Source organism: Bison bison, unplaced genomic scaffold, assembly GCF_000754665.1.
Source record: "Bison bison bison isolate TAMUID 2011002044 unplaced genomic scaffold, Bison_UMD1.0 scf7180017864454, whole genome shotgun sequence".
Lineage (NCBI taxonomy): Eukaryota > Metazoa > Chordata > Mammalia > Artiodactyla > Bovidae > Bison > Bison bison.
The window spans coordinates 1,191,799-1,211,613 of record NW_011495016.1 but is presented as its reverse complement, the minus strand read 5'-3'; the positions used below and the strand labels follow the sequence as shown (position 1 = coordinate 1,211,613).

The 19,815-nt window shown below is 39.1% G+C and overlaps 1 protein-coding gene and 1 non-coding gene across 2 annotated transcripts in view; one reads left to right on the top strand and one right to left on the bottom strand.

Annotated features, from left to right (window-relative positions):
• Positions 1 to 19,815, top strand: part of LOC105002500 (multidrug resistance protein 3-like) — a 72,020-nt gene that overhangs the window by 3,895 nt on the left and 48,310 nt on the right. The window lies entirely within an intron of this gene.
• TRNAC-GCA lies at positions 7,807 to 7,878 on the bottom strand. The gene has a single exon. It is a non-coding gene; the product is annotated as a tRNA-Cys (tRNA).

Sequence of the window (19,815 nt, the reverse complement as noted above, 5' to 3'; positions counted from 1 at the left end):
GAGCAATCACATGTGGCTGGACGAGCCTGTCAGGCAGGCTAGAGAACCTTCAGAGGAGTTTGTAGGTTAAAACACTCTTATCACGCCCAGGGATTATTATTAACTGGAGCTCTAAGTTAACTCCTTCTCCGAAAGAGGTGGTGGGGGACAGCCCCCCGTAAAGTCAGAGGTGTAGGTGAGCACAAAGTAGTAAAGTAGGCAGGCTCTGGTTATGGGGGTAGATGCTCAAGGAGTTCCAGGGGGACTCCTGAGGCTCGATCCCGCCTTTGCGTATGTCGAGCCTCCTTCCTCATGACCTTTGTCACGGGCGGAGTACCTCACTCTGGCCCACAACAGTAGGCCATTTGGGTGTTTTAAGTATCCCCACCTTGAATTCTGCAAAAGAAAGAAATCAGTATTTGTGAATTTCTTTTGCTTTTCTCTCTTTCAGAATTATCAGAACCTGGGTATCTCACCCACATCTGTTAAATAATTTATTTTTAAATTTTTATGTAGCAGATCAGATGTGATTTCGTATTTAAGTTGGGAAGAAGCTGGTTTAGTGAAATATAATTGAGTTCTAAGTTTACTTTGTCATTAATTGTGTCCTTTAACAAATCTGTTTTCCGTTTTCTCATCTGTAAAATAATATTGTACAGAATCATTGGTAATTTTGGTAGACATATGCTGAATGGTAGCTAGATGAGGCATGTGCTTTTTCTCTGCAAACAAAAACATTTTGAATTGTGCCTTCTATGTTGTGATACCTTGATTCTCTACTGGTATCCTGGAAAAATGGAATAGTATAGAAAGCCAAACCAAAACAAACTCCCCCCACCCCTGACTAGCATTCTGGCATATGTGTTAGTTGAGGGTGGGAAGGTATTTTAACCTGCTTCTTTGCAGGTTAATTAGTACAGGTGATATGCATCAATACTTAGACAGTAATGCTTTTCATTACCCCTTACACAGTTTAGGCATACTCTCAGTTTAGGTTTACAGCCCTATTACATAACCACACAATTCTTTTGGTTTGAAAATGCCTCATATTAAGAACTATGTTACAGTTCGAACTTTGGAAGTGAGTTATTTGGTTAGGTAGGATAGTCAGGAATTGAATTTTGGTTCATTGTGATTGTGTGTGTAATTATTTCATCAGTTTTTTCATGAACATTGATATATTGTAGACTGAAAACACTTAGTACTTATCTCAGCAAATAAGTAGTCTTTAATCATTTTTTTTACAGATTGTGATAGAAAATAGATCATTCAAAGTCTCTAAATGTTCCACATTCAACTCTAAAATATTCATAAACTGACTTATTTCCATGTACAAACTAATATTTTCTCTGCATATTCTCTACCATTTACAAAAATTGTTAAATTCCTTGAGGATTTCTTAACCTGCATTTTTCATGCTAGAAAATCAGGTACTAGTTACATTTTTAAGCTTCATAGGTTATTGAAAAAACTTACATATTCCTTTAATTTTAGTTCTGGTGACAAGGAGAATTAAAATATAAGTTCTCTTTCCATGGGTCAATAATAGTTTATGAAAAATTATTAAAATATACATTTAAATATAGGTGCATAAATATTTTAAAATAACATTTGGCAAACTTCTAAACCAATACATTAAGAGAAACTCCCACATAAAGCCATAACTTCCCTGTCTTGTGTATGGAAAGGACTAATGAAAGATTGAAGGAGATGGTGTGATGAAGTAAGCACAGTAGAGACAAATGATGATTTTCAAAATTAAAGTACTTTTAATAACGTGTACATAGTTCTTAGTTTTCTATAGGTCAAGATACTATTTCATAACTTGAATGTTAATTCAGATAACCTCATTTGAATAGCACCTCATTTTTCCAATGTGTTTGGGAAATGAGATGCTCGTATTTTTCTTGTAACTGGTGTTTGAGTTAAAATTCTCCGGTCAACTGCAGTGCTTTACTCAGCATTTTTTGTGGAGTAAAGTCTTCTGTTTAACTGAAGCTTACAATCTTAAGTGTTCAGATTTATATTACAATAAAGAATACTATTTAAAGCGTTGTGGATAAACTGCTTTTTAAAAAGCGTTATACGTTTCCCTACCTTATTAAAAAGACTCGGCATAGAATCCCTAAAAGTGACTTTACTCTGGATCTGTTTCTGTGAATGTACCCTGTGTGGTGGTTGCCCTTGGAGACTCCTGAGGCACACAGCGCTGTTTGCTACATGGCCCCATGGTGTGTTTGGTGTTCTTGGTCTGCTTTTGCTTTGCTGGCTCTTCCTACCAAGTTAGCAGTTATTTCCTGCACCTCTGCCTGTTTCTACCAGCTCTTTCCTCTGTGCTTCCTATCCTGACATGCTCATTATAGTTGGTTGTGAACTAGAAAAGCAGATAAGTAAATTTATCCAGTGTTTTAAAAAAAAAAAAGCACTGAGACACCTAAGTTCAGTGAGTGAGCTTTTGCACTCTGAACCTCTTAACGTCTGGTGCTGAATAATCAGGGGAAAAAAAGATATATTCCTGTACTTGAACAAGGTGGTTAAAATGCAGATATGTGAAATGTTACCAAATATCATTGGTGATATAATCCTCTAAATAACTTTAAATGCAGTGACTTACTTTCCTTGTTACTTTTTGCTTGAGAATGCTTCAGCAGACTGTTCATACCTTGCCTATCGTGATTATATTTTTGGCTGAAGCACTTTTTATCAATGCTATACATAGTAGAACTTTGGGTTGGGACTTTGATCAACATTATTTGTTACTGTATGGCTTTGGAGAAGATTCAGTATCATTTCTAAAGAGTCTTAGAGCCCTAATCATAGGTGATCCCAGTGGAGGTAGGATGATCATCTTAAAAGTCAGAGGTCAGCTTCTCAGCATTCACAGAAGATCCTTATCCCTTCCCCTAGCTTAACTGGCTTCATATTCAACTGATAATGGAAAATTGCTGTCCGCTACACATTTATTAGAGGGTATTGTGTTAATCTCACTGCTGATTGATAAATGTCAGAACTTGGTTGAGAGATGCGATATTCAGGGGGAAATATGTGAAGCTTATCCACTATTGTATTAGTCTTATAGGTTTATAAACTATATCCCTGGGTCCGCCTGGAGAGCAGCTGAGTGTGTAGGTTGCATCGCTTTGCCCTGTCCTGTCTCCACTTGCTTTTGCCCCTGTCTTGCTTTGGTAAGATTCCAGCAGCCTACATTGAGTGTCAGCATTAGAAGCCATCACAGTGGATCTTCTTGAAATTGTTGTCAAGAACTTTGTTTATTATGTCAAAAAATGTCTTCTTTTTGTGAAGATTTCTATGAGAAATATCTTTTTTTTTTTTAGTGCCAAGAGTTGTATCTTTAGGCAGTTGATCTACTTATATCTACTGGGCACAAATGAATGTGTAGCTGGCAACTTCTCTTTTTCTCATAAAGCTATTAGAAATCTTAATGTTAAATCGGGAGAAAGAAATGGCAACCCACTCCAGTATTCTTGCCTGGAGAATCCTGTGGACAGAGGAGCATGGAGGGCTGCTGTCCATAGGGTTGCACAGAGTCAGACAAGACTGAAGAGACTTAGCAGCAGCATGCATTGGAGAAGGAAATGGCAGCCCACTCCAGTATTCTTGCCTGGAGAATCCCAGGGACAGAAGAGCCTGGTGGGCTGCCGTCTTTGGGGTTGCACAGAGTTGGACACTACTGACGTGACTTAAAAGCAGCAGCAGCAATGTTAAATCTGTGGCCAACCTCTGACACATATGTAGAACACCATACTGATGTATTTAGCCTTGTTTCTAGCTACACTTTGCTTCCATATTTTAATATAGATTTTCATTGATTTATCATATGCATATAGAAAAGTACACACAGCATAGGTGTACAATGATTTTTTTTTTTTTTTGCAAAAAGAACACAGCTTTATATCCAGCACCCAGTTCAAGAAAAAAGTGCATTACCCAAAGGAAACAAAATCATTGTTTCAGAAAGGTACCTGTACTTGTATGATGATCGCAGCATTACTTGGAATAGTCAAGACATGGAAAGAACTTAAGTGCCCATCAGTGATGAATGCATAAAGAAAATGTGATGTGTATACACAATTGAAAATTATTCAGCCATGAAAAGGGGGGAATCCTGCTGTTTGCCACAACTTGGATAGACCTTGAGGGCATTATGCTAAGTGAAGTAAGTCAGGGAAAGACAAGTACTGTGTGATCCCACTTATATGTGGAATCTTAAAGAAACCGTACCCACGAATACAGAGAACAGGTTGGTGGGAGGTTAGCAAAAAGGTGAAGGTGACAAAAGGTACAAGCTTCCAGTTTAAAGATAATTAAGTTCTGGGAATACAGTATTACTAATAAAAGAGAACACTACCTAAAGCCGCAGAAATCTCTTCCTTCCCTTCCTTCAGTTACTGCATGCTCCTAGCTTTCAACACCGTTAGTTTTGCCTCTTTTTGAATTTGATACAGCATTGAACATTAAATTACAGCTATGTGCAACAAAAAGGATGAATCTCACAAACATAATGTTGAGCAAAATAAACTAAATAGAAAAAGGTACGTATTAGTCCATTCATTTCAAATTCACAATGAGGCAATACTCAACAAATCCAGTCTGTGATATGAATATACCACAGTATATCCATTCTGCCTAAATAGGACACTTGCATTGTTTTCACTCTTGACTATTACTAATTGAATATTCATGAATATGTATTTTGGTGAATATATGTACCTATGAGTGCAGCGACATTCCAGGAATCAGTGAACTAAGATGGCCTGGAATGGGTGAATTTAACTCAGATGACCATTATATCTACTACTGTGGGCAGGAATCCCTTAGAAGAAATGGAGTAGCCATCATAGTCGACAAGAGTCCAAAATGCAGTACTTGGGTGCAATCTTAAAAATGACATAATGATCTCTGTTTGTTTCCAAGGCAAACCATTCAATATCATGGTAATCCAAGTCTATGCCCCAACCAGTAACACTGAAGAAGCTGAAGTTGAACAGTCTATGAAGACCTAGAACTAACACCCAAAAAAGATGTCCTTTTCATTATAGAGGACTGGAATGCAAAAGTAGGAAGTCAAGAAACACCTGGAGTAACGGGCAAATTTGCCCCTGGAATACAGAATGAAGCAAGGCAAAGGCTAATAGAGTTTTGCCAAGAGAACACACTGGTCATAGCAAACACCTTCTTCCAACAACATAAGAGAAGACTCTGTACATGGACATCACCACATGGTCAACACCGAAATCAGATTGATTATATTCTTTGCAGCCAAAGATGGAGAAGCTCTATACAGTCAGCAAAAACAAGACCAGGAGCTGAGTGTGGCTCAGATCATGAACTCCTTATTGCCAGATTCAGACTGAAATTGAAGAAAGTAGGGAAAACCACTAGACCATTCAGGTATGACCTAAATCAAATCCCTTATGACTATACAGTAGAAGTGAGAAATAAATTTAAGGGACTAGATCTGATAGACAGAGTGCCTGATGAACTATGGATGGAGGTTCGTGACACTGTACAGGAGACAGGGATCAAGACCATCCCCAAAAAAAGAAATGCAAAAAAGCAAAATGGCTGTCTGAGGAGGCCTTACAAATAGCTGTGAAAAGAAGAGAAGTGAAAAGCAAAGGAGAAAAGGAAAGATATAAGCAACTGAATGCAGAGTTCCAAAGAATAGCAAGGATAGATAAGAAAGCCTTCCTCAGCGATCAGTGCAAAGAAATAGAGGAAAACAATAGAATGGGAAAGACTAGACATCTCTTCAAGAAAATTAGAGATACCAAGGGAACATTTCATGCAAAGGTGGGCTCAATAAAGGACAGAAATGGTGGGACCTAACAGAAGCAGAAGATATTAAGAGGTGGCAAGAATACACAGAAGAACTGTACAAAGAAGATCTTCACGACCCAGATAATCACGATGGTGTGATCACTCACCTAGAGCCAGACATCCTGGAATATGAAGTCAAGTGGGCCTTAGAAAGCATCACTATGAACAAAGCTAGTGGAGGTGATGGAATTCCAGTTGAGCTATTCCAAATCCTGAAAGATGGTGCTATGAAAGTGCTGCACTCAATATGCCAGCAAATGTGGAAAACTCAGCAGTGGCCACAGGACTGGAAAAGGTCAGTTTTCATTCCAATGCCAAAGAATGCTCAAACTACCGCACAATTGCACTCATCTCACACGCTATTAAAGTAATGCTCAAAATTCTCCCAAGCCAGGCTTCAGCAATACGTGAAGCATGAACTTCCAGATGTTCATGCTGGTTTTAGAAAAGGCAGAGAAAGCAGAGATCAAATTGCCAACATCCGCTGGATCATGGAAAAAGCAAGAGAATTCCAGAAAAACATCTATTTCTGCTTCATTGACTATGCCAAAACCTTTGACTGTGTGGATCACAACAAACTGTGGAAAGTTCTTTAAGAGATGGGAATACTAGACCACCTGACTTGCCTCCTGAGAAATCTGCAAGCAAGTCAAGAAGCAACAGTTAGAATTGGACATGGAAAAACAGACTGGTTCCACATTGGGAAAGGAGTTCATCAAGGCTGTATATTGTCACCCTGCTTATTTAACTTATATGCAGAGTACATCATGAGAAACGGGCTGGAGGAAGCACAGGCTGGAATCAAGATTGCTGGGAGAAATATCAATAACCTCAGATATGCAGATGATACTACTCTTAGGGCAGAAAGTGAAGTAGAACTAAAGAGCCTCTTGATGAACGTAAAAGTGGAGAGTGAAAAAGTTGGCTTAAAGCTCAACATTCAGAAAACGAAGATCATAGCATCCGGTCCCATCACCTCATGGCAAATAGATGGGGAAACAGCGGAAACAGTGTCAGACTTTATTTTTCTGGGCTCCAAAATCACTGTAGATGGTGATTGCAGCCATGAAATTAAAAGACGCTTACTCCTTGGAAGGAAAGTTAAGAGCAACCTAGACAGCATATTGAAAAGCAAAGATATTACTCTGCCAACAAAGGTCCATCTAGTGAAGGCTGTGGTTTTCCAGTGGTCATGTATGGATGTGAGAGTTGGACTATGAAGAAAGCTGAACACCGAAGAATTGATGCTTTTGAACTATGGTGTTGGAGAAGACTCTTGAGAGTCCCTTGGACTGCAAGGAGATGCAACCAGTCCATCCTAAAGGAAATCAGTCCTGGGTGTTCCTTGGAAGGACTGATGCTAAAGCTGAAACTCCAATACTTTGGCCACCTGATGCAAAGAGCTGACTCATTTGAAAAGACCCTGATGCTGGGAAAGATTTAAGGCAGGAGGAGAAGGGGACGACAGAGAATGAGATAGTTGGATGGCATCACCGACTGGATGGACATGGGTTTGGGTGGACTCCAGGAGTTGGTGATGGACAGGGAAGACTGGTGTGCTGTGGTTCATGGGTCGCAAAGAGTCAGACACGACTGAGCGACTGAACTGAAATGAACTGGCATTTCTGGGTGATATGGTATATAGATGTTTGGCTTCAGTGGATATAACAGTTTTCCAAAGGCATTGTACCAGGCTGCATGGTAGTCAGCAGTGTACAGTTGACTCCTGAACAGTGGAGTAGGGTTAGGGGTGCTGACTCTGAACATGGCCTAAAATCTGCATGTAACTTCACAGTGGGCTGCATCAGCATGCACTCTCAGATTGTACCAACCGCTGACTGTGTAGTACTGTGAAAAGTGAAGTCGCTCAGTCATGTCTGACTCTTTGTACACCCATGGACTATATAGCCTAGCAGGCTCCTCTGTCCATGGAATTTTCCAGAAAAGAGTACTGGAGTGGGTTGCCATTTCTTTCTCCAGGGGATCATCCCAACCCAGGGATTGAACCTGGGTCTCCTGCATTGCAGGCAGACGCTTTACCGTCTGAGCCAACTGGGAAACCCGTGTAGTACTGTATTCAGTGAAAAAAGCCTGCATTAAGTGGACCCATGCAATTCAAACTCATGTTACTCAAGGGTCAACTGTATGAGAATTCCAGTTTCTCTAATCCTCACTAACACTTGAAATTTTTCTGTCTTCACTTAAGCGATTCTAGTGGTTTGATGGGGTGTCACATGGGGATTTATATAATTTGTATTTCCCTGATCTCTGTTGAAGTTAAGCACCTTTCCATAAGTCTGTTGGCCATCTGGAGAGTCTCTTTTGTGACATGCCAGTTCAAGTGGTTTATCATTTGCAATGTCTGATGTTTTGTTTGTGTAATTCTTTGTACATTCTATGTGGATCTTTGCTGAGTCTATGTGATGTAAGTATCTTTCCCCATTTGGTGGCTTGATTTTCCATTCTCTTTATGTTGTGATAAATAGAAACTCATAATTGTGAAGTAGTCCATCATAAAGTTCCATCTTGGTTCGTGCTTATTGTGGCCTGCCTAAGAAATTGGTCTAGTACTCCAAGGTAATGAAAATATTCTTCTGTTTTCTTCTAGAAGATTTAGTTTTGTCCTTTACATTTATATCAGCAGTCCACCTGTACTTTATTTTTTGTTTATGCTGTGAAATATAGGAGTCAAGATTAAATATTTTCCTTAGGAAATCAGTTTGAGGTGTGCTAACTAGCTTCAGTCCTGTCTGACTCTTTGCTACCCTGTGGACAGAAGCGCTTCAGGCCCCTCTGTCCATGGGATTCTCCAGGCAAGAATTCTGGAGTGGGTGGCCCTGGCCTCCTCCGGGGGATCTTCCCTAGTACCATTTATTAAAAAAGACCGTGCTTTCCTCACTACACTCAAGTGTCACATTTGTCATAAGTCAGGTGACTGAGCGACTGAACAACGACAAGGTGATAGCATCATTCGTGTGTGTGCTTCTGGACTCCCTCTTCTGTCCCATTAGTCTCTTTGTTCTTGAGCTAATATCATATTGGTTTAATAACTATATCTTTATAGTATATCGTGTTTGGAAATATAAGTTCTCCAGCTTTGTGTTCGAGACTGTCTTGGCTATTTTTGGGCTTTGCAAACTAGATATTAGGATCAGTTTGTCAATTTCCATTTAAAAAATCTGCTGGAATTTTTTTAAGATTGCATTTAATCTATACATCATCTGCCATCTTGACAAGACTTAAATGCAACCCAATCCATGAGTAAAAAATCTCCATCCTTTCATGTATTTGTAGCTATTCTGAAATTTTTCTCAAAGATGTTTCGTAGTTTTGAATATATAGATTTTATCTTTTTAGATTTGTTCTTCCATATTTAATATCTCTGTATTACAATAATTTTAAAACTTTTTTCTTTTTTGTTGATATATAGACATTAAATTGCTTTTAAAAATATTGTTCTTGTAATTAGCAATTTTACCAGATGTGCTTATTCATTCTAATAGATTTTCTGCAGTTTTGTGTGTGTGTGTGTGTTTAGCATTCTGAAAACATTGTCGTGTCTTCTACCTATTTTATTTCTTCCCTTTTTAAACTTTATGGCTTTTCTTTTTTGTCTTACTGCACTGCCTAGGACCACAGTGTTGTAGAAAGCATTAACAGTTTTACCACTAAATATGATGTTTGCAGTAGGTTTTTCTTAGTTCTTTTTACTAGTAGATTGCTGAGAATTTTGTGAGTGGATGCTGAATGAGTTTGAGCAAACTCCAGGAGATAGTGAAGGATAGGGAAGCTGGCGAGCTATAATTCATGGGGTCGCAAAGAGTCAGACATGACTTAGCAACTAAACAACAACAAATGTTGTCAAATAGTTTTTCTATCAAGATGATCATATGATTTCTCTCCTTTTTTCTCTTTATGTAGTTAATCACACTAATTGAGTTTTTGATGCTAACCCACCCTGGAATAAATAAACTGGGTTGTGCTGTATTATCTTTTTTACGTATCTTTACATTAAGTGAGGTGATACTGTATTTGGGATTTTTGCACATTCATGAAAGTGATTGGTCTGTGATTGTTCTTATAGTGTCCTTGTCTAGATTTGTCAGTAAGATTATCTGACTTTACAAGTTGGGAAATGTTCTTTTATTCTGTTTTGTAGAAGAATTTGTGTACAGTTAATATTATTTCTTTCTTAAACTTTTGGAAGAATTCACCAGGGAAGAAATCTGAACCACAAATTGTCTTTGTGGGAAGTCTTTTAGTAATAGACTCAATTTATTTAATAGATACCGAACAATTCAGATTTCCTGTTTATTCTTTTATCAGTTTCAGTGAGTTTTTCAAGGAATACACCCATTCCTGTATGTTACCAAATTTAAAGCTTCTCTCAATATCCTCTGAATATCTTTTTATCATTTAGAAGTCTGGTCATTTCCCATTTTTCTCTCCTGATTTTGGTAATTTCTGTTTTTCCCATTTTTTTTTTCTTGCTGGGAATATATAAATTTTATTAATATCGTCAGAGAACCAGCCTTTAGCTTTGTTAATTTCCTCTCTGTATATTTCTTAATTTGTTGCTTTCTCTTTATCATATTTAGTATTTCCTTCCTTCTGCTTTTTTTTTTTTTTTTAAGTTCCTGTTCTTTTTCTAATTCTTGAGATGGAAATTTAGATCATTGTTTTTCAGCCTTTTTTCTTTCGTATCTTTGCATTATTAGACCACAGATTGCCTTGTTTGACATTGCTTTGGGATAGCAAACAAGGGGCTTCCCTGGGGCTTTACTTTTCAGACACTAAAGAATCTGCTTGCAATGCAGGAGGTCCCCGGTTTGATCTCTGGGTTGGGAAGATCCCCTGGAGAAGGGAATGGCAATCCACTGCAGTAGTCTTGCCTGGAGAATTCCACAAACAGAGGACCCCCGTGGGCTACAGTCCATGGGGTCGCAGAGTCAGACACAGATTTAAAATTTGTGTCTTCATTATTAATTAATTTAAAATGTTTTCTACTTTCTGTTGGGATTTCTTCTTTGACTCATTGTTTATTTTAAAAGGTACCGTTTAACTTTCAGACAGTTGAGGATTTTCTGTTTTTAGTTATTGAGTTCTAACTTAATTCCACTGTGCAGAGAGTATTCGAAAGATTTTAAAGTTTTGCATTTTTATCTATGCTTGCTTTACAATGCAACATTTGGTCAATTGTAGTAACTCTTTCATATACATTTGAAAAGAAGATAAACAGTCCTCTGTATTCACCTGTTCCACATCCAGCAATGTGGAGGGCCAACTCTAAGGAACTTGAACATCTGTGGATTTTGGTTTCTTCAGGGTTCCTGGAAGCAATTCCCTGCAGATATCAAGGGAGGACTGTATTCTGTCATTGTTGATTTCATGTTTTATAGATGCCATTGTGTTCCTAATTTCACTATCCCTCCTAGTTTGTTGTATGCTTAGCCTGATGTTAAGAGACGTGTGTTAAATCTGTCAGATCTGTCTGAGTGTAGATTTGTCTGTTCCTCTGTTTAGTTCTGTCATTTATTTGCTAAAATATTTTGTTGTTTGATTACCAGGTGGGTACGGATTGAGAACTGTGGTCTCTTCCTAGTGATTTCATTCCTCTGTTATCATGAAACGTCCTTCTTTATCTCTAATAGTGTTCCTACCTTAAAGTCTAGTTTTTTCTGCTATTAGCATAGTTAAAATAGCTTTCTTTTAGTTAATGTTTATATGATACACTTTTTATTCTTAACTTTCAGTATTTCTGGGTCCTTAAAAGTGTCTCTTTGTAGGCAGGATAGAATTGAATTTTACATTTTATCTAGTTTTTTATTTAGAGCATTTAGCCCAGTTATATTTAATATTATTACATTTGGGTTTATGACTACCAATTTACTATTTATGTTCACTTTTTAATCTTATATATCATTATTTTTTTATTTCATTTATTCCATTTAGTTTTCTCGGTATGAACTTGTTGGTTATATATTCTTTTTCATTTTCTATACAGTTTACCCTTGAATAGTGTGAGGCTTAGGGGTGCTTACCTTCCGCAAGTCAGAAATCCACGTTTAACAGTCATGTGTATGCTGTCAGCCCTCCAAACTGTGACTGCGTTTACAGATTCAACCAACCGGAATCATATAGCACTGTAACATAAATGGGAAATAAATGGACCATGTATAAGTGGACTTACGCACTTCAAACTTGGGTTGTTCAAGGGTCAACTCTTTATATATTTGATTTCTATCCTTTTGACCCTTGATTTATTACAGTAAATCCAAATTTAACTGTTACTGCTTTTCCAGTAATGTTAGAACCATTTATCCCCCCTCATCCCAAAATACTTTTTAATAAATATGGTGCTCATTATGCTGTAATCTAATTATCTTTTTGTCTTCTGTTGGAATGTGCATTTCTCAAGTCCAGGAATCATAGTTTATTGAGCATCTATTTTATTCCCAGTATCTAGTAAGGAAATGGCAACCCACTCCAGTATTCTTGCCTGGAGAATCCCAGGGACAGAGGAGCCTGGTGAGCTGCTGTCTATGGGGTTGCACAGAGTCGGACATGACTGACGCGACTTAGCAGCAGCAGCAGCAGCGGTACATAGTAGGGATGTTTGTCAAATGAGGTAATTATGTTCAACTAGTGAAGAATAGTAGCAGTGGATATTTCTAAAACAAGGTTGAAGGTAAACTAAAGAAGCATTCTCACTTCTTAAAAAAAAAAAGCCACCCTTATGAATAATCTCTAATGAGGGGGTTTTAAACATCATATAGCTTTGCTACTGCTGCTGCTGCTAAGTCGCTTCAGTCGTGTCTGACTCTGTGTGACCCCATAGATGGCAGCCCACCAGGCTCCCCCGTCCTTTAGATTCACAGATACAGAGAGCAAACCAGTGGTTACCAGTTGTGGGGAGGACTGGGGGAGGAGTAGTGTAAGGGTAGGAGATTAAGAGGTACATGCTTAAAAAAATTTTTTTTATATAGTTTATACTAGATATAAAACAAACTACAAGGATATATTGTACAGCATGAGGAATATAGCAAATATTTTCTAGTAATTATCAGTGGATATAACCTTTAAAAACTGTGAAGAAAATAAGCATTGAAATTAAAACATCTAATAGCTTCAGTAGTAGAACTGTCTGTCTAGATTACTAGCTAGCTTGTCGCTGTTATTGTTTAGTTCAAAGTCATTTCTCACTCTTTTTGTGATGCTGTGGGCCTTCCAGGCACCTCTCTCCATAGAATTTCCCAGGCAAGGATACTGGAGTGAGTTGCCATTGCCTTCTCCAGGGGATCTTCCCAATCCAGAGATTGAACCCTCATCTCCTGTGTTGGCAGACAGATTCTTTACCACTGAGCCACCTGGGAAGCCTCGATAGCTTACTTATGTTAAAATACATTACTTGTCCTTGTCTTTGGACAAGGAAAAATTGAATTCCAAAGTGATATGTGATACAGGTGTCCAGTGAAAGTATTCTTTATTAAGCTGATTTTAATTGGAAATTATTTCATATAAGAAATCAAATGAATTAATTTAAGATGGGAAATTGTTTTTTGTTTGAATACTTTCTAATTTTAAACAAGTTGTAAAAAATTTGTTTTGTCCTACACATACTAGTGAAACTAACGAAGACTAAACACAAAGAAAGAATATTAAAAAGGCAAGGGAGAAACAACAAGTAACATACAAAGGAAACTCCATACCTTTAACAGCTGATCTTTCAGCAGAAACTCTGCAGGTCAGAAGGGAATGGCAGGATATATTTAAAGTACTGAAAGGGAAAAACCGACAACCAAGATTATTGTACCCGGGAAGGATCTCATTCAAAATTGATGGAGAAATAAAAAGCTTTTCAGACAAGCAAAAGTTAAGAGAATTCAGTACCACCAAACCAGCTTTAAAACAAATGTTAAAGGGACATATATAGTCAAGAAATACAACAGAAGAAAAAAGATCTACAAAATCAGTTCAGTTCAGTCGTGTCCAACTCTTTGCAACCCCATGAACTGCAGCACACCAGGCTTCCCTGTCCATCACCAGCTCTCGGAGTCCACCCAAACCCATGTCCATCGAGTTGGTGATGCCATCCAGCCATCTCATCCTCTGTCATCCCCTTCTCCTCCTGCCTTCAATCTTTCCCAGTATCAGGGTCTTCTCAAAAGAGTCAGCTCTTCGCACCAGGTGGCCAAAGTATTGGAGTTTCAGCTACAACATCAGTTCTTCCAATGAACACCCAAGACTGATCTCCTTTATGATACGCTGGTTGGATCTCCTTGCAGTCCAGGGGACTCTCAAAAGTCTTTGCCAACACCACAGTTCAAAAGCATCAATTCTTTGGTGCTCAGCTTTCTTTATAGTCCAACTCTCACATCCATACATGACACTGGAAAAACCATAGCCTTGACTAGAAAACCTTTGTTAGCAAAGTAATATCTCTGCTTTTCAATATGCTGCCTCAGTTCATTTCAGTTGCTCAGTCGTGTCTGACTCTTTGCAACGCCATGAATTACAGCATGCCAGGCCTCCCTGTCCATTACCAACTCCCAGAGTTCACTCAAACTCATGTCCATCGAGTCGGTGATGCCATCCAGCCATCTCATCCTCTGTCATCCCCTTCTCCTCCTGCCCCCAATCCCTCCCAGCATCAGGGTCTTTTCCAATGAGTCAACTCTTCGCATGAGGTGGCCAAAGTATTGGAGTTTCAGCTTTAGCATCAGTCCTTCCAAGGAATACCCAGGACTGATCTCCTTCAGAATGGACTGGTTGGATCTCCTTGTAGTCCAAGGGACTCTCAAAAGTCTTTTCCAACACCATAGTTCAAAAGCATTAATTCTTCGGCACTCAGCCTTCTTCACAGTCCAACTCTCACATCCATACATGACCACTGGAAAAACCATAGCCTTGACTAGACGAACCTTTGTTGGCAAAGTAATGTCTCTGCTTTTCAATATGCTATCTAGGTTGGTCATAACTTTCCTTCCAAGGGAGTAAGTGTCTTTTAATTTCATGGCTGCAGTCACCATCTGCAGTGATTTTGGAGCCCCCCAAAATAAAGTCTGTCACTGTTTCCATCATTTCCCCATCACATGAAAGGCTAGTTGTTTTAAAACATTAATACATTTTAATTTTATTAACTCTTGGTCCAGAGTGAGCAAGAAAGAGAAGACAAATTACCAGTATCAGGAGTGAAAGTGGGCATATCATTATAGATCCTACATTCAAAGGATAAGTAAATACTATGAACCACTCTTAACATAAATTTGACAGCATGGGTGAAATGGATCAATTTCTTCAAAGACAAATCCTAACAAGACTTAACAGAGAAATAGATAACTTGCCTAGCCCTGCATCTATTAAAGAGATTGAATCAGTAGTTGAAAACCTTCCAACAAATGAAACAAATGCTCTCTTTTATAAGGGCCCTAACCCCATTCATGAGGGCTTATGATGTGATAACCTCCCCAAAGCCCCACTTTCAAACACCATCACACTGGGGATTAGGTTTCAGTGTTGGAGAGACACAAACGTTCAGTGTGTAGCCGGGATCTACAGAAGTCTACAGCAGGATTTCTTAGCCTTAGGATTAGTAACATTTTGGACCTGATAATTTCTCTAAAACTCAATATTCTTAAGATGTCAGTTCTCTCTACATTGACTATAGATGCAGTGTCCTCTCAAAGTGTTAGCAGGCTTTTTTTGTAGATATTAAACTGATTCTGTAAATGGCTAGCCTAGGTAATTAGAATAGGCAAAACAGTTTCACAAGGGAAGAACAAAGTTGGATGCTCAAAGTCTCTGATTTTGAGAACTTTCAGGAAATAGTGATTAAAGGGTGTGTTATTGGTAAATTACAATTTCAATTAAATATTAAAGTAAATTAAATATTAGGACTTCCCTGTAGCTCAAACGCTAAAGAAGCTGCCTGTAATGCAGGAGACCTGGATTCAGGGTCAGAAAGATCCTCTGGAAAAGGAAATGGCAACCCATTCCTGTATTCTTGCTTGGAGAATCCCATAGACAGAGAAACCTAGAGGGCTACAGTTCATGGGGTGCCAAAGAGTCGGACACGACTGAGCGACTAACACTTACTTACACTTACTTATTGGTAAAAGCTTTTGTATATACATACATATATAAGTGGCTAAGTCATATCTGACTCTGTGATTCTATGAACTGGCTTCTCTGTGCATAGGATTTCCCAAGGCAAGAATTCTGGAGTGGGTTGCTATTTCCTTCTCAGGGAATCTTCCCAACCCAGCAATCAAAACTGGGTCTCTGGGTTGGAGGACAGATTGTTTACCCCTGAGCCACCTGGAAAGTAGAATGGAGTAGAGTCCAGAAATCAGAGGCACACAGATATGCTTGATTGGTTTTTTACTAAGAAGAAAAGGCATTTCACTGGTGAATTGATCATCTTTTCCAAAAAATGGTGCTAGAACAATGGGATTCAGGTCAGTTCCTTCACTCAGTTGTGTCCGACTCTTTGCCACCCCATGGATTGCAGCATGCCAGGCCTCCCTGTCCATCACCAACTCCCAGAGTTTACTCAAACTCATGTCCATTGAGTCGGTGATGCCATCCAACCATTTCATCCTCTGTTGTCCCCTTCTTCTCCCGCTTTCAATCTTTCCCAGCATCAGGGTCTTTTCAAATGAGTTAGTTCTACGCATCAGATAGCCAAACTATTGGAGTTTCAGCTTCGGCTTCAGTTCTTCCAAGGAATATTCAGGACTGATTTCCTTTAGGATTGATAGGTTTGATCTCCTTGGAGTCCAAGAGACTCTCAAGAGACTTCTCCAACACCACAGTTCAAAAGCGTCAATTCTTCAACACTCAGCTTTCTTTATGGTCAAACTCTCACATCCATACAAGAATACTGGAAAAACCATAGCCTTGACTAGATGGACCTTTGTTGGCAAACTAATGTCTCTGCTTTTTAATATGGTGTCTAGCTTTTCGTTCAAGGAACAAGCGTCTTTTAATTTCATGGCTGCAGTCACCATCTGCAGTGATTTTGGAGCTCCCCAAAATAAAGTCTGTCACTGTTTGCATCAATTCCTCATCTGTTTGCTATGTGATGGGACCGGATGCCGTGATCTTCGTATTTGAATGTTGAGTTTTAAGCCAACTTTTTCACTCTCCTCTTTCACTTTCATCAAGAGGCTCTTCAGTTCTTTGCTTTCTGCCCTAAGGGTGGTATCATCTGCGTATCTGAGTTTATTGATATTTCTCCTGGCAATCTTGATTCCAGCTGGTGCTTCCTCTAGCCTGGCGTTTCGCATGATGTTCTCTGTATATAAGTTAAATAAGCAGGGTGACAATATACAGCCTTGATGCACTCCTTTTCTGATTTTGAACCAGTCTGTTGTTCCATGTCCAGTTCTAACTGTTGCTTCTTGACCTGCATACAGATTTCTGAGGAGGCAGGTCAGGTGGTCTGGTATTCCCATCTCTTAAAGAATTTTCCACAGTTTGTTTTGTTCCACATAGTCAAAGGCTTTGGCATAGTCAATAAAGCAGAAATAGATGTTTTTCTGGAACTCTCTTGCTTTTTATGTGATCCAGTGGATGTTAGCAATTTGATCTCTGGTTCCTCTGCCTTTTCTAAATCCAGCTTGAATATCTGGAAGTTCACAGTTCATGTACTGCTGAAGCCTGGCTTGGAGAATTTTGAGCATTATTTTACTAGCATGTGCGATGAGTGCAATTGTTCTGTAGTTTGAGCATTCTTTGGCATTGCCTTTCTTTGGGATTGGAATGAAAACTGACCTTTTTCAGTCCTGTGGCCACTGCTGAGATTCCCAAATTTGCTGACATATTGAGTGCGCACTTTCATGGCATCATCTTTTAGGATTTGGAATAGCTCAACTGGAATTCCATCACCTCCACTACCTTTGTTTGTAGTGATGCTTTTTAAGGCCCACTTGACTTCACATTCCAGGATGTCTGGCTCTAGGTGAGTGATCACACCATAGTGATTATCTGGGTCATGAAGATCTTTTTTGTATTCTTCAGTGTATTCTTGCCACCTCTTCTTAATATCTTCTGCTTTTGTTAGGTCCATACCATTTCTGTCCTTTATTGTGCCCATCTTTGCATGAATGTTCCCTTGGTATCTCTGATTTTCTTGAAGAGATCTCTAGTTTTTCCCATTCTATTGTTTTCCTCTATTTCTTTGCATTGATCCCGGAGGAAGGCTTTCTTATCTCTCCTTGCTATTCTTTGGAACTCTGCATTCAAATGGGTATATCTTTCCTTTTCTCCTTTGCCTTTCACTTCTCTTCTTTTCTCAGCTATTTGTAAGGCCTCCTCAGACCACCATTTTTCCTTTTTGCATTTCTTTTTCTTGGAGGTGGTCTTGATCCCTGCCTCCTGTACACTGTCACAAACCTCCATCCATAGTTCTATATGCAAAAAATGAACTTGAGTTCTACCTCACACCACCTACAAGAATTAATTCAAAATGGATCATAGACTAAATGTAAAAACAAAGAACCATTAAAAACATAAAACATCTTTGTTATGTTTAATTAGGCAAACATTTTAGGTAAAACAACAGAAGTGTAACCCATGAAGCAAAAAATAATGACGTGTAGACCTCAGGAAAATTACTGACTTTTGTCCTCCAAAAGACATTGTTAAGAGAATAACACAAGCCATAGGCTGGGAGAAAATAGTTGCTAACTACATGTTTGACAAAGGGCTTGTATCCAAAATATGCTAAGAACTATGAGAATATAATAATTTGAAAACATCTAACCTAATTTAAGGCAGTGGCACCCCACTCCAGTATTCTTGCCTGGAAAATCCCATGGGTGGAGGAGCCTGGTAGGCTGCAGTCCATGGGGTCGCTAGGAGTCGGACACGACTGAGCATCTTCACTTTCACTTTTCACTTTTATGCATTGGAGAAGGAAATGGCAACCCACTCCAGTGTTCTTGCCTGGAAAATCCCATGGGTGGAGGAGCCTGGTAGGCTGCAGTCCATGGGGTCGCTAAGAGTCGGAAATGACTGAGAGACTTCACTTTTCCTTTTCATGCATTGGAGAAGGAAATGGCACCCCACTCCAGTGTTCTTGCCTGGAGAATCCCAGGGATGAGGGAGCCTTTGGGGTCGCACAGAGTCGGACATGACTGAAGTGACTTAGCAGTAGCAGCAACCCAATATAATAATGGGCAAAAGATTTGAACAGACCCTTCACCAATGAAAATATGCAAAAGGCATGTAAAACACATGAAAACATGTTCAGTATCGTTAGTCACTTGGGAAGTGCAATTACAACCACAGGCACTGCTGGACTGTATACCCATTTCTAGTAGGGATGTGGGGAAGTTGAAATATTGATGTGTTACCTGTGAGAATGCAAAATGGTTTCCCAAAAGCTAATTCCTTTACTCAAGAGAAATGGAAACTTATCTTTACACAAAGATCTGTTTATAACAGCCATATTCATAATCACTAAAAACTAGAAACAGCCCAATGTCCTTCATGTGATGACTAGGTAAATCAACACAATCCATACAAACTGAGAAAAAAAGGGAAAAAACATCTTCTCTGTATGCAACAACCTTTATGAATCTCAGATGTATTATGCTAAGTGAGAGAAGTGAGACCCTGAAGGTCAGATACTGTATGCTTCCATTTGTATGACATTCTAGCAAAGACCAGACTGTCATGTCAGAGAAGAGGTTCAGGGGTTATCAGGGGTTAGTGATTAGAGATGTTGATTATATACTGTCAGCACGAAGGAGTTTTTTTGCGTTGTAGAACTGTTATGTATCTTGTGATCATGGTTACATGATTGCTTGCATTTAAAAAATGCACAGAACTCGGCTTGCCAGGTGATGCTAGTGGTAGAAGGCCCTGCCAGTGCAGAAGGTGCAAGAGATGCAGGTTCGATCCTGGAGTGGGAATTGGCACCCCACCAAGTATTCTTGCCTGGAAAATTCCATGGGCAAAGGAGCCTGGCAGGCTACAGTCCATGAGGTC